The sequence below is a fragment of the Meleagris gallopavo genome, chromosome 12 (genome assembly GCF_905368555.1).
Source record: "Meleagris gallopavo chromosome 12, MGAL_WU_HG_1.1, whole genome shotgun sequence".
NCBI classification, from domain to species: domain Eukaryota; kingdom Metazoa; phylum Chordata; class Aves; order Galliformes; family Phasianidae; genus Meleagris; species Meleagris gallopavo.
Window position 1 is genome coordinate 4,829,112 of NC_139415.1, and position 12,726 is coordinate 4,841,837.

General features: G+C 39.5%; 1 protein-coding gene across 15 annotated transcripts in view; it reads left to right on the forward strand.

Annotated features, from left to right (window-relative positions):
- Positions 1-12,726, forward strand: part of OTUD7A (OTU deubiquitinase 7A) — a 131,739-nt gene that overhangs the window by 56,437 nt on the left and 62,576 nt on the right. The window contains exon 1 of one of the 15 annotated variants that reach the window (XM_085234231.1): positions 3,844-4,283. The exons of 13 other annotated variants lie outside the window; for them this stretch is intronic. The gene's annotated coding sequence lies outside the window, so the exon portion shown is untranslated. Of the gene's footprint in view, positions 1-3,843; positions 4,284-8,047; positions 8,182-12,726 lie in introns of those variants that run through there. One more of the 15 variants, XM_085234225.1, reaches the window with a different exon arrangement.

A 12,726-nucleotide genomic window follows, 5' to 3' on the forward strand; every position in this document is an offset into this window, starting at 1 on the left:
GATTTTATAGCAATCCTTACCCTTTGCTAACACTTCTTACACTGTTTCATGCCTGTCGGATGTCTGTGATATTTAAAGCTTGAGGTGTGAGAGAATTCTTTAAAAACAATAGTGCCTAGGAAGTGACAGTGCAACCAGAGGTTCCATCTGACTGTTGCCAAGAGCTTTTGTACTGTGCGGGTGATGGAGCACAGGTTGTGAAGTTGGGGGACTTCCAAAGCTGTCAGGGTGTCCTGCTTAAGCAGGGATGGACCTGGGTGGACCCAGAGGGGACTTCAGTCTCAGCCAGTCTATGATGCAATGTTTTTACAGAAACATTTCATTTTGAGCCCTTCACAAGCACCTGAAATTTATTTCTAAACAACTCGCTATTCATCAGACTGTGGCTGCCTTGCTTGTGCTGTGCATTTCAGGCAAAAAGGATGAACAAAATGAAATCTTTCTTTCAGTGCTCATCTCTAAAGCTAGTACCTGCCATTCAACTTACCTTCTGATAGATTTCCACTTGGAGCAGTTGTGTTGAAAAGATGATTTTGTATAAATCACACTTCTGTTGTATCTTCTTTGTTTTTGACTCACTTTGCTCTGTACCTTTGCCAGTTTTTAGAGATCTCTTTGTTTTCTAATGTGGCCTCTGCGCAGCAATTTTCATTGCTTGGTCTGTCAGTGCACTGGCTGACTGCATTTTGACATGTTGCAGCATGTTATTTGCAAGATTTCAGTGGTTCAGTCTTAGGCACTTGCAAAGTGCTACTGGGTGTAACTGGTTCACCTGCTGGTGATTACGCAGGTTTTGAGTGTGGCTGGCAAGAAGAACAAGTCTGTATGGGCTCAAGTTCAGGATCCCTGGTGGAGTGTTATCTTGTTCCATGTTGCCAGAGGGACAAGTGGCAGATTTGTCTGTACGAATATTAAGTGTTGGAGAAGATGTGACTTTGTGTTTAAAAACCAAAACCAAAAAACCTTTTGCCTTTTGTCATTTCCACTTGTCATAGTTTGCTTCGTCTCTTTGTCTTACAAACAGATGTATATCTTAATAATTTTAGGGTCTTGCAGGTTAAATAAAGGGATGAGAGTTAGTGGTGCCAGAAGTCTTTGGAAATAAAATGAAATAACGTTATGTTAAAATATTTTTTTAAGTATTTCATCTTGTGTTGCTTAATACATGTGACAAAACTAGAAAGAAATGCATGTCTTCTGTTATATGTAACTACATTTCTTCCTGCCATTATGGGAGAATTGATGATCTCAGGGGAAAACAACATGATAGATAATACAGACTGGCCTAAGAGAAATTATTTCTTACTGGTTCTGCAGCAACTGTGGTACTGGGGGGGTGGGAAAGTCAGTAAGAATTGCTACTTAAGATAATTTGTCCTTTGTTTGTTTTGTAAATAAATACATCTGAATTTTTAGTGGTAATTAATAAAACAGGGCCCATTTGTTACAAACGGGTTTCTGACTTCCTATTCTAAAACATTGGCAACTTTTTCCTTTTTCTTTTGGTTTAAAAAAAAAAAAACAGTTGGAGCTGAATGGAACAAGCATAAATGAAATCCTACTTTTCTGCTTTGTCAGATGTCTGTCAGCTCTGCTAGTAAGGAGAATACTGAAAAAAAATCCTTTGGGCTCTAAACTGCATGCTTTATAGGAGAGTTAATAACTGGTGTGTATCAAGTTCTCTATTTTGAATTGACAGCTTATCCCAAGTGGAAAAAAAGTAACCCAGTAATGTTAGCAATGTTACGTAAAGGTTTTTATTTATAGATAAATCTGTGTGTAGTAATATTATCTATAAATACATAGGAAATAAATTGGCATTTAGATAAAATATTGATACCTGTTACATATGGATTATATGCATATGCATATGTATACATTTTAACAGATATGTAACATTTTCTTTCTGTCCATAAAAACACATCTGTTCTTGCTATTTATATATGTATTTGATTTCTAATTAGTAAAATGTATGCTTGTTTATTTGCATGTAACTTTATAAGCTACTCACAAATGCTAGCAGGTGTAGGGGACGGTTTTGTGCCCTTTCTTATTAATGGAAAGGAGAACTGGCAAATACAGCTCTTCAGTTTCAACTTTTTCTTATTGTCTGCAATTTACTGAAGATGTATCTAACTGCCTGAAGATATTTCAGATGAAGAACAAAAGGTAAGTATGTAGCAAGATGTCTAATCTTCTTCAGGCTGTGTCAAGTTGCTTTTGTTGTGTTAGGTACTCCACAATGTCTTAAACCTTGCAAAAGATCTGATCTAGTGAAGAAGGCGACAAAAAATCTAGAAATGGCAGATTCCACCATACTTATAGATTCTCTTAATTTCCCAGTAGTTCCAAAATAGATGTGGGAGGGAAGAAGTGGATGTGGGGAAACTGGCTGATAGTATAGCTGGTTTGATGGTGGATTTTTTTAGATGAGCTTTGGTACAACCAATGCACAGTTATGTTTGTGCGCTATACAGCAGGACAGATTCAAGAAACCTCCTAGTAGAACTTCTTAGAAAATAAGTTGTGTATGCTGGCAGGTTTCAGTAATGGATTACATTTGTCAGTATGTATTTACAGTATTTGCAGTATTTTCCATGTGTGAATGTGTAAATATGTACTCTGTAATATTTTCTGTTGAAGCTCATGTCTATATGATAACACTGTACTCCATTTGTGGAAGAGTGAAGAAACTTAGCTTTGTAGGAGCCTGTTGAAATACGTATGTAGGCCTGTGAAGAGTAGAAAGCTAAGAGCACCAAGCCTATAATTTAACTGCAGTATGTGTCTCTGTGGGGCTGGAGGAGCAGTGAAGCATCACCTCTTGGCATAGGGGGCAGTAGTTTTCCCAGATTAGCTCTATGTACAGATAAATATCTGCTACAGTACATCTAAAAATCATCAGTTCTTTGAACAGTGTGTAGATTGATGACCCTCTTCTCAGTGTTTAGACATGCTTTTTTCAATTCCTGAGATTTCTCCTTCCCTCCTCTTTCCACTCTCTTATGTTTTGGTTTTGCATGCAGTAGCTGGAACAGTTGAGAGAAGGAGGGGAGTGGGGGAAGAGAGATTTGAGACAAGTGTTGCTTTGTGTCCCACTGGACTGCAGGCTGACTCCTAACGTGTCAGGATGTACGAGCAGGGGGAAAAGAACACGAGCGTGTGATCTGAGGTGAAGTGCTGTCATTGCCCTCCGCTGCCAAACCCGCAGGAGTGCTAAGCACGATTACATCAGTTCATAAAATAGTAGGCTTTGCTTTCCTACTTGCACTACCAGCTTCGATGCAAAAGCTGATGTGATGCACATAGGAAAAGTGCAAGCCAACCATCTTCCTTCAATATTTTTTTTTCTCTTCAGAGAGGGTTCTTTGTTTTTGAAGCCAGTGGTGATTTTGCCACTCATTTCAATGAGTATTTTTAATAACAGTTGATGAGGTAACGTTCAGCTGGACTGGCAGAGAAACATTTCCATCTTTTGGTGCCGCTTGTAAGAGCGTAGTTGAAATTGAAGGCTTTGTGTTTGTTCTCTTTTACATATGCAGAGAAACTTGGTTAAAGAAGAATGGAAGTCTTGCATTATTTTAATGTGTTAAAATGTGCTTATATATTTCTGTTCTTATTGAGCTTCCTGCTTATTCTGTTGGGTTATATGAAAATTTGAATGGGTCTCATAGAGAATGCCTATTGAAGCAGGATTCCCAGCTTGCAGCAGTGAGAGGTTTGGCTCAGCTGGGATGCCTGTGCTGGCTGATACTGAAACAGCTGCTGGTTACCTTTGTTGCAGGAACATGAGTTTAAAAAGTAAGTGTACTTGTACAGAACTGCTCATAAAATGAGAGTTTAAGTCTGTAATGATATATGATAATGATACATGGATATGTAAGTTATTTTGGGTTCTTCTGAACACTTATTTGTGCTGCAGAAGTTTTAGTTGCCATTTAACAAAAATAATCCATCAAGATAAGGCTGGTTATCTGGTGTGTTAAAACAGAATTTCATGCCTCACCAGTTTAGCTTGGGAAATATTTAGAATGTGATTTGGCAAGCGTCGAGAAGGTCTGTACTGAGTAATACTTGCAGTAGAAGTGAAGCACGAGGGATGTTGTGAAGAAAATGCACATCTAGCACATGAGAAATGGCTATAACTGTTCTTCATTGTTGTAAGCAGTTTGTTTTAGTGCAGTGGCTGAAGGAGAATGAGGGTCAGTCATGGGGAGGAGCCTGGCAAAACAGAGACGAGAGCACAAGCCTGGATGATTTTGCCACTGAAGGAGTGGAACTGAGTAAGTGTAAACAATCTGTGTCGTGCTCTCAGCTGAATTGTTGGTTATTTCTCCTTTAAAACTCTGCCTTAGTGGCTTTTGAAGAAACAGAGTTAGTTTTAAAACTTTTATTTCCTATGCTATTAAAATACATGAGAATCTTGCATCTGAGTCCTAGTGAAATAATCGTAAGGTTCTCTTGCTTATGGTAGAAAACACTTTTGTGATGCAGTTCATTCTCAAATTAGGAAAAAACACTGCTGATGGGAGGCAGTGGGGGACAGAAACACTGATTTGACCAAAGTATATAGGAAAGTGATATTAAAAAGGAGGTGGGAGTGGAAGAAGCAGGCATTCACAATTCCAGGGAAGCTGTGTGTTTATGTAAAGCACAGCAGCTGCAAACCCCTCTCTGGATGACCTCAATCCCGAACAAGACAGCCTGTTCCGGGTGCAGGTGTGATTACTGAATTATTTGTTCTGTTTCAGTGTCAGTCAGTCACAGGGAGGAATTCTGGGTAAAATTCGTATCCACTGAATAAATTGAATTGATATATTTGGTATTCCAGAGTGTGCTGTGTGCCTTCCTGCTATTGCAGAAATAGTTGATTTTATTCCATTGAATTACACAAGTTAAATAGGGCAGACAAGAGGAAGTGGCTCCCACAACAACCACTGAATACATCAGGCAGGCAGATGGAAAGGCAGGACTGAACTGAGGATGGAGCAAGACATAGGAGACAGTTTTGACAGCTGACTTGTGATCTGTTCTGAAGAGGCTTCCTGATTGAAATGTGGATTTTAGGTTTCTTTGCTGTGCTCCATGAGAAATGAAGCTATGAAAAAGTTCACCTCTAATTCATGTATCCAGGCAGTTTTGTTTGAATTTTACAAATCTTGGGACCTGTCAGAGGTAGGCTAAGCTACTTTAGGTGGCATTGGTCTTTGCCACGTGTCAGTTGCTGTGCATCTTCTGTATGCATTTTTTCTCTTACTGATACATGAAGTTTTATGACTAACTCCTGTTTGGTGCCTGCTGCCAGAGAGAAGGGCTAGCTTAATGAATGTGGGTACTTTTCTCGCTCTAGTTTCTGAAAGAACAAGTCTAGTCAGGCTTAACTGTGGAGAATCTGGGTACTCTAATGCCTGATTTACTTATTTGTTTGGCATGTTAGGGTGTAGGAACTTCTTGGAGTCTTAGGGGAGTGAAGGCAGTAGGACCTTCTAGAAAGGTGACTCTAGTTTTCATGAGAAATTCCCTATCTGCTTTGGCAATCATTAAGGAGAAACCTATTTATTCACCATAAGATGTATGACTTCAGCGTCAGAGTTTCCCTAATGCTTTATCAGGAGGAGTATTTTTATTTCTCCATTTTCTCAACTAAAATACAGTAGGGGAATGTAGCCTCACAGATGGATTGAACCCTTTAAAGGTTACGTGCTGTGGTGGCAATTATTATTCCTGCGTGTGAGATCTCAGTCTTTTATGGATGCACTTTTCTGTCACTTCTTTGAAAAAGCATGGTAGTGGCATCATTGTCAGCTTCATGGGAGGCAGAGCACTGGCATAGAAATGCCTGTGAATGTGATAAAACTGATTCTAAAATGACAAAGGATTAATGTGCCAGTATCAGTGTGCTCTTACACACTTGTTTGGTGATGTGAACTGAGCATTCCTTTCTATTGTGTGCTTTAGATTTTTAGTAAGCAAGGAAGATGAAAAATGGTATTTTGCTGAGACTGGCTAATTTTAAATCTGGGCTCTTGCTTGTGATCCAATGTAATTTATGTAAATGATCTGACTGTAACTGAAGATGTATGGGGATAAATTTCAGATTATCTGTGAGGGTTTAAGAAGGGTTTTAGGTGACTCAAAAATGATAAACTAACTTGGTTAGATAGTATAATTCTAATGAGTATATGATCCAATATGCTGTAATGTAGCACGGTTCTTGGACCATAGGAGCCATCTGCTAGCTGTTTTTCTTTTAAACCACCTGAAGCTTACATATTTTATGAAACTGGTGTTGCCCGAATTGGTCAGTGTGTTCTTGTGGGGAATTCACCATTTCTAATGTTGGGAAGTAACGGAGGAGGGATTTGGCAGGGCTGAGGGCAGCTCGAGCACCACCCGCTGTCTGCACCTGTAGCAGCCAGGCGCTGTGCTGGGCAGCCGGCATTCTGTCAGCCGTTCTGCTGTCCCCACCACGCTGCTCTGTCTAGGCTGGCCGGGTGCATTTCTAGACAGGGAGGTTGTTGGCAAAGATGCCACAAACCAGTCACAAATCAGAACAGAGTCATCTTGCTCACTGTAATAACGTAATGTGATACATCAGAGGCTGTGGTGGCCAGCTTGAAGAAAAGACACTGAAACACCCAGTAGGAGGATTGGCGTCATTCACACAAGTTGTAGGTCACTTGAGATAAATTAGAGTTCTTTCTTCATGATTTCTGAGCATTTGAATTGTTTTCTTATTTTTGTTACTTCATATAGGACTATGAAGTTTTTAACTGTTCTGTCAGGAAGGAAAACAATCTCTGTTTTTTGCAAGTATCTATTGGGTAGCAGTGGCAGTGGAGGTGCTTCTTCAGTAATAAGCTGTTTACATTAACCACTCGTGATGGACTATGCTACACCTGAATTTAGAGTTAAAGAGGAAGGAAGTGCTTTTCATGTCTTAAGCTCTTCCTGAAAGCAGAAAACTGGTTGCATTTCACTTTTGCATAAAGTGCTGTTGCTTTTGATATGCAAATAGTGCACTGCACCATGTAACCTCAGTTTTCTAGAGACAAAAGGAAGGGCAGAGAAAAATGTATGTGGTGTAAGAATTCAAATGGTATCGAAGCAGGGTTCCTATTCTGTTTCACGAATCAATCCTAAATGCCAACAAAGCAAAAAGAGATCAAATTGGGTTGGACTATGAGGACAGGGATTGCCTTGTGTGATAAGGGACATTTGAGAATTTCTGCATGTAATGAATATAAAAGGCAGCTGAGCTGACTGAATGTTAAAGCAGCTGTAGTGAGCAGTAATAGAACAGAGTGGGCTGTAGCTGAGCGACAGCTCATCGTATAATCATCATGTTTTCCTCTTAGAGCATCTCTGAAAAACAAGAAAGACTTTTTTATCTTCATCTAACAAGCAGATTTTGAGTAATTATTTTTCTTGAAAATTAACATTAACATCTGAACTATATATATGTATGTATACACACAAACACACATACATAGAGTTGAGTGATGAGACTTACTATCTCTGGTTCAAAATCTCTTCTCCCCTCCTCACCTCAATAAATCACACAGTGTTTCCCCTTGTTTCTCCTTTCCCTTAATCGTTTCTCCTGTGCAGAGGTCAGATTTGCTCTGCTGGCATTTCACGATGCAGAAATACTTGGTTAGCAAAGCAAACTTGTGCATGTCTCAGTGCCTTTGACGTCCTCCATTCTTTTTCCCACCCACCCTCACCTTGAGAAGCTGCGGGTGTGCAGCACAGATGGTGGCAAACCAGGGAGCCGTGCTATTGCGGGCGGTTGGAATCGCCCTGGCTCAGCCATACCAGGTTGGTGAGGCAGACTGTGGGCTCCTTTCTTCTGTTTCAGTCCTTAGAAGCTGACTGAGGAGAAACAAGACTTCTGCAGTTATCTGAAGCAACAGCAGGTTCCCAGTTTTTCCAGGAATTCTCTCAAACCTCTGAATCTTTTACCTTACTGGTATTACTGGGAGAGTGGCAACTGGAAATCTGCTTTATTTGGTGAAGCAGGAGTTAAACAAAAATAGGCTTCATGAAGTGAAACTGAAATCAGTAGGAGACTGCGTTTTCTGCCGTGAGTCTGTAGGCAGCATTGCCTGTAGCGTGCTTCAGCTTTGTGCTGCGTTTTCTCATCCGGCAGCAGCCAGGAAGGTCCTCTCTCACAAGCAGGTACTTGACAATATGGTGTAGTGATGCTCTGGAAGTTGTCAGCTTTTGTATCTATAGATGCATTGCATTGTAAAGCAATTAAGCAAGTAAGATCCTTTTAACAGTGAAGTCTCATTTATTATTTATAAAGGTGGAACTCTCCCAGTACAGCTGAAATGGTCTGAGGAAGCCTCAAAGGGGAATATGACGGCTACGTGTTCCTGTGAAGTCAACAAACTGGATGTTTGGTGCAGAGTGCAAAAGAGTAATTTGAATTGGTTGTGTTTTGAGTTGCTTTAGAAAAAGGTAGTTCGGTTTGTAATTAAAAATGCACTCTGTTTATTTGCTGAAGTTTGCACAGCTCTATGGCAACATATTTTCCTAATGTCCACCATTACAGTGCCTGTATGCTTGGAAATGAGTTGGCTGAGAGCTTTCAGAGAAAGTTCACAGCAGAGCTTTGCTCAGCTATTGTTGTGATCTTTTTGCAAATGTATGCAACTTAGAAGTAGCTTTCTCACAGAAATTTACTGCAACATAGTTCAAGTTAAAAATTATTCCTCTTTTGCCGTCAGGAAATGAATGAAGGCTGTCTGGATGCTTTGCTGTGCAACCTGCTGTAGAGACCCTGCTTTAGCAGGAGGGTTGAGCTGAATGGTCTCCAGAGGTGCCCTACAGTGCTGCGATTCTGTGACTGTTTTAGACTAATGAAAAATATCATTTGGTGTGCCCACAATGGAGTACGGTAGAAAAGAGTTACGATTAAGAACACTGATTGATCAAAATAAGTAGTGCTTTGGTAATCAATCGAGGTCTAGCAAGGAAGCCTTATTGGTATGTTGATATTTGTTTGTATACGTATGGGCACTGTATGTGTACATATACAAAGGTAGCCTCCCATGTGTGTGTATATGTGTAGAAATAGTTCATATCAGAATGTGTTTCAATTTAAAATATGTTTTCAAGCTACCACAAAATTAGAAGCCACAGGTAAAAGTCAGATAGTGCTACCATCATTTAAAGGTGAGAAGTAACAATTGATCTCCTGCGATTTTTGATTTTCTGCTTATTAACAGAGATCATGATATTTAATGGATATCTATAGATGAAGTCCATGGAAAATTTTCTGTTACTCAGTGACACTGGGATTTCTTCCTGTGTGTTCTAAAAGATCTCAGAAGCACATTGTCATGCCAGCCACTGGGTGCTTGTTTGCCTTCTTGTGAACAGTGTCACAAGGGCAGTAAAACAGCTCATGCTGGTAGATTTGTCCTGGTTTAAACTCTTTTTTTAGTTGTGGACCTGGTAGACAATTTAATTTTAAAAGTAACCTGGGGCAAATCATGCTCATTCTCTTCATATCCCTTGTAAATGCATATTTTCCTTCACAAATAATCTTTACTTGATTGCTTAATACAGTTTTTGTTTCAATTTTCTCAGTATAGTAGGCTAATAATAACCATTTTTCAAAAAGTAAATTGGAAGTCTTATAAATGACTTACAGAGAGGAAAAACTAATAGAATTACATCTCGGTGTTTTTTATATGTGGATATGTGGCATGATCTTTATTCTCTGATAGTTACTGCTATAATGAAAGTAAGGCCACAGAATAAGCTTCTACTGAGCTAGTAACTCAGTAGGACAACTTTGTGTTTAAATCAAATAAAACCAGAAACATTTTCTTCACAAACAGAAGTATTTTAGTGAGAGTATACGGTGAGTTATGTAGTCAAGGTATACTTTTGGGGTTCAATCCAGATCTATACTATTTTGATCTTCCAAGAAAATCCGTAAAGCCAATTTGAGAATTTTGTCTTTCAGTGGCTAAGGAGAGAAAGAGCTCCTTATTTGAGAGTTTTTATCTATCTTATTTAAGTATACGTACAACAAAGTGTGGATGCTGGGGAGAAGAAACAAGTTCTATGATCATATGTTTTTCAGTCCTCTTCACAGAGAGATGATGAGAGTAGCTGGCAGCAGTTCTGAGAACACAGGAGAGTCCAATTAATTTAATGATGCATAGCTAGGCAGTCAAATTATTTTTTTCTTTGTTACTCTTGGTAGAATGTTCCTTGGCTGTGGAGGAAAGGAGATGTTCCAGTTCACTTCTATTGCTCCTTTTGTTCAAGGGCAGGTAGGACTGGTGCTATTTCCACAGCGTTTGTGGGAGTACTAAGAAAAGTGCAGGCATGTAAACAAAGCTGTGTACAATATGCAGATAAGGTCCTTGGACCTACGCCCCAGTCAAGCTTACTTCTGTGCTGTAAAAAATCAAGAGTGGTTTTGCAGCTGTCTCCATACCAGAACATAGCTGTCTGCTCCCTGGGGGCCACCAGGATGCCCATTTTGTGGGAACAGGCTGGGTTCTGCACTCAGCACAATTGTGTGGGGCCAGCCAGCAGAGAGCTGGATTTGAGTACACTCAAGCTGTGGATCTACAAAAGAGGTGAGCTGATCCCAAAGGATGTTGACACTGAATTAAAGACATTCTTCACTCCACTTGCATCCGGCTGTCTACCTTGTACTGGCAGTGGTGTTTTTGCAGATTTCTGTATGTTGATTCAGTCCAGCACAAAGTTCATCCGTACCAAAAAATAACGTAGTGGGAGCTTTCTGTTGGTGAGTCAGTGGCCCTTACACAACTTGGATAAGCATCACAGTGTGTGGGAAGGAGAGAATGGCACCAGGGAGCCCAAAGCAGAGCAGCAGAAAAGGAAGAAGCACCTGGCCTTTTAAGGCTACTGAATTTTAGCGTAATACAGAATCACAGAATTGTAGGGGTTGGAAGGGACCTCTAGAGATCATCGAGACCAACCCCCCTGCCAAAGCAGGTTCCCTACACCAGGTCGCACAAATACTTGAGTCAGTACAAACTAGTTCTGCTAGGATTTTTCTTCTGTGCTTTCAGCTGCGTTTCAGCTTTTTCACAAGCTGTCAAATATCTGCATAGATTGGTAGTATTTAATTAAAAGCTGTAATCGTGTCATTTAATGGAATGCTAACCTTCACTAGTCTCTCCCTGCTGCATGTACCCTTTCTGTCACCACAGTTGGCGTTAGCTGCTGGATTGCAAAATTGTTAATGTAGGATCTAGTTAAACAAAAGTAGATAGGAAGCCCCTGTGTTTTTGCTATGCATTTCACCTAGTCAGATTTAAGTCATTTGTTAGTGACTAGCAATACTTGCCGTGACTTTCCTGTGAGCTTGCAATGGTTAAATGCAAATAACATATGCAGGATGCTAAACTGTGGAGATTTTCTTGAGTACTTCAGGTAGAAGTTGAGAATGTTTCCTTTTTTTCCTCCTTTCTTTGTAAGCTGAGTCTCCACAACTTCTTGACAACCTCTCAATCACCCAGCGCTCAATCACCCATACATCAGAAAAGCATTTCCTGATGTTAAGATACTACTTCCTGTGTTTCAGTTTGTGCTTCTTGCCTCTTGGCACTGGGCACCACTGAAAAAGCCTGACTCAATCTTTTCAGCACCCTGTTCAGGTATTTATGGATGTTAAGAAAGCTTAGAGAAAGCCTTATCTTCTCTAAGTTCTAAACTATCTCAGATTTATTCCGAGAGGTGAGTTTTTCCTTCAATCCCACCCCTCAGACATGTGCATCAGTAATTAACAAGGACTATGATTCAGGCACTTAAGGCAGTAGTAATGCTATGGCCTGTCCTGTAGCTTGACAGAAGCTGTGGCTTTGTTATTACACTTAGAATTGCACTTTCATTTTGTGATTTGCAGTGTTTGGCAGTAAATTTGAAATTGGTCTGTAAACACCTTGAATTTCAAATCAAGAAAGCATTAAAAAAAAATAAATCAGGAAATGACATTTCTGACCTTTTAGTGAGTTCATTTTTGTATGTGTGATCTTTGTGCTCTTTGTTTCATGCACTAGAGTAGATAAATGATTTGAAAAACATCTCCACATGTTCTTTGTTCTGGATCTGTATGCGCCTCTTGTTTCTCTACCTATCCACAAAACAGATATGTGAAGATAAGGGATAAAATCCATTGTTTATTCAGTTCAGATTTTAAGTTTTTTTTTTTTTTCAAATCTGAGTGTAGATAGTTGATAAACTTGAGAGTTTAGGATTTGTAGTTTTCTACAAAGTCTCTGCTGTGCATGACAAAGAAGTAGGTGTTGGCATAGAATTTTAATCCTCTTGTAATTAAAAAGAGAATTTTTCATTGTGAATAGTTTTCTCTAGCTTCTGACCAGTCAGGCAGTTTTCTGTGACTTCTGACTGTTCCTGCTGTCATTGTAGATGCTCAAAGCAAGCAGCAATATGCATAATAGAGATGTTTATCAGATCTTAAATTGGAGCTCTATACAAAGAGGCAAACTGCTGCCTTAAAGTGATACATGCAACAGAGAACTTAAATGGAAGTGTATTGAAAATCTGAGCTTAAATAGTAATATATATGTATACACATACATATATGTTACTGATATTGGGATAGTATAATCTAGTGTGAGAACATACGGTACTTATTAGGCTATAACAATGTCAAGATATTGCTACACTGAAATCTTAATGAATCATTAAGGAGAGATGTTCATA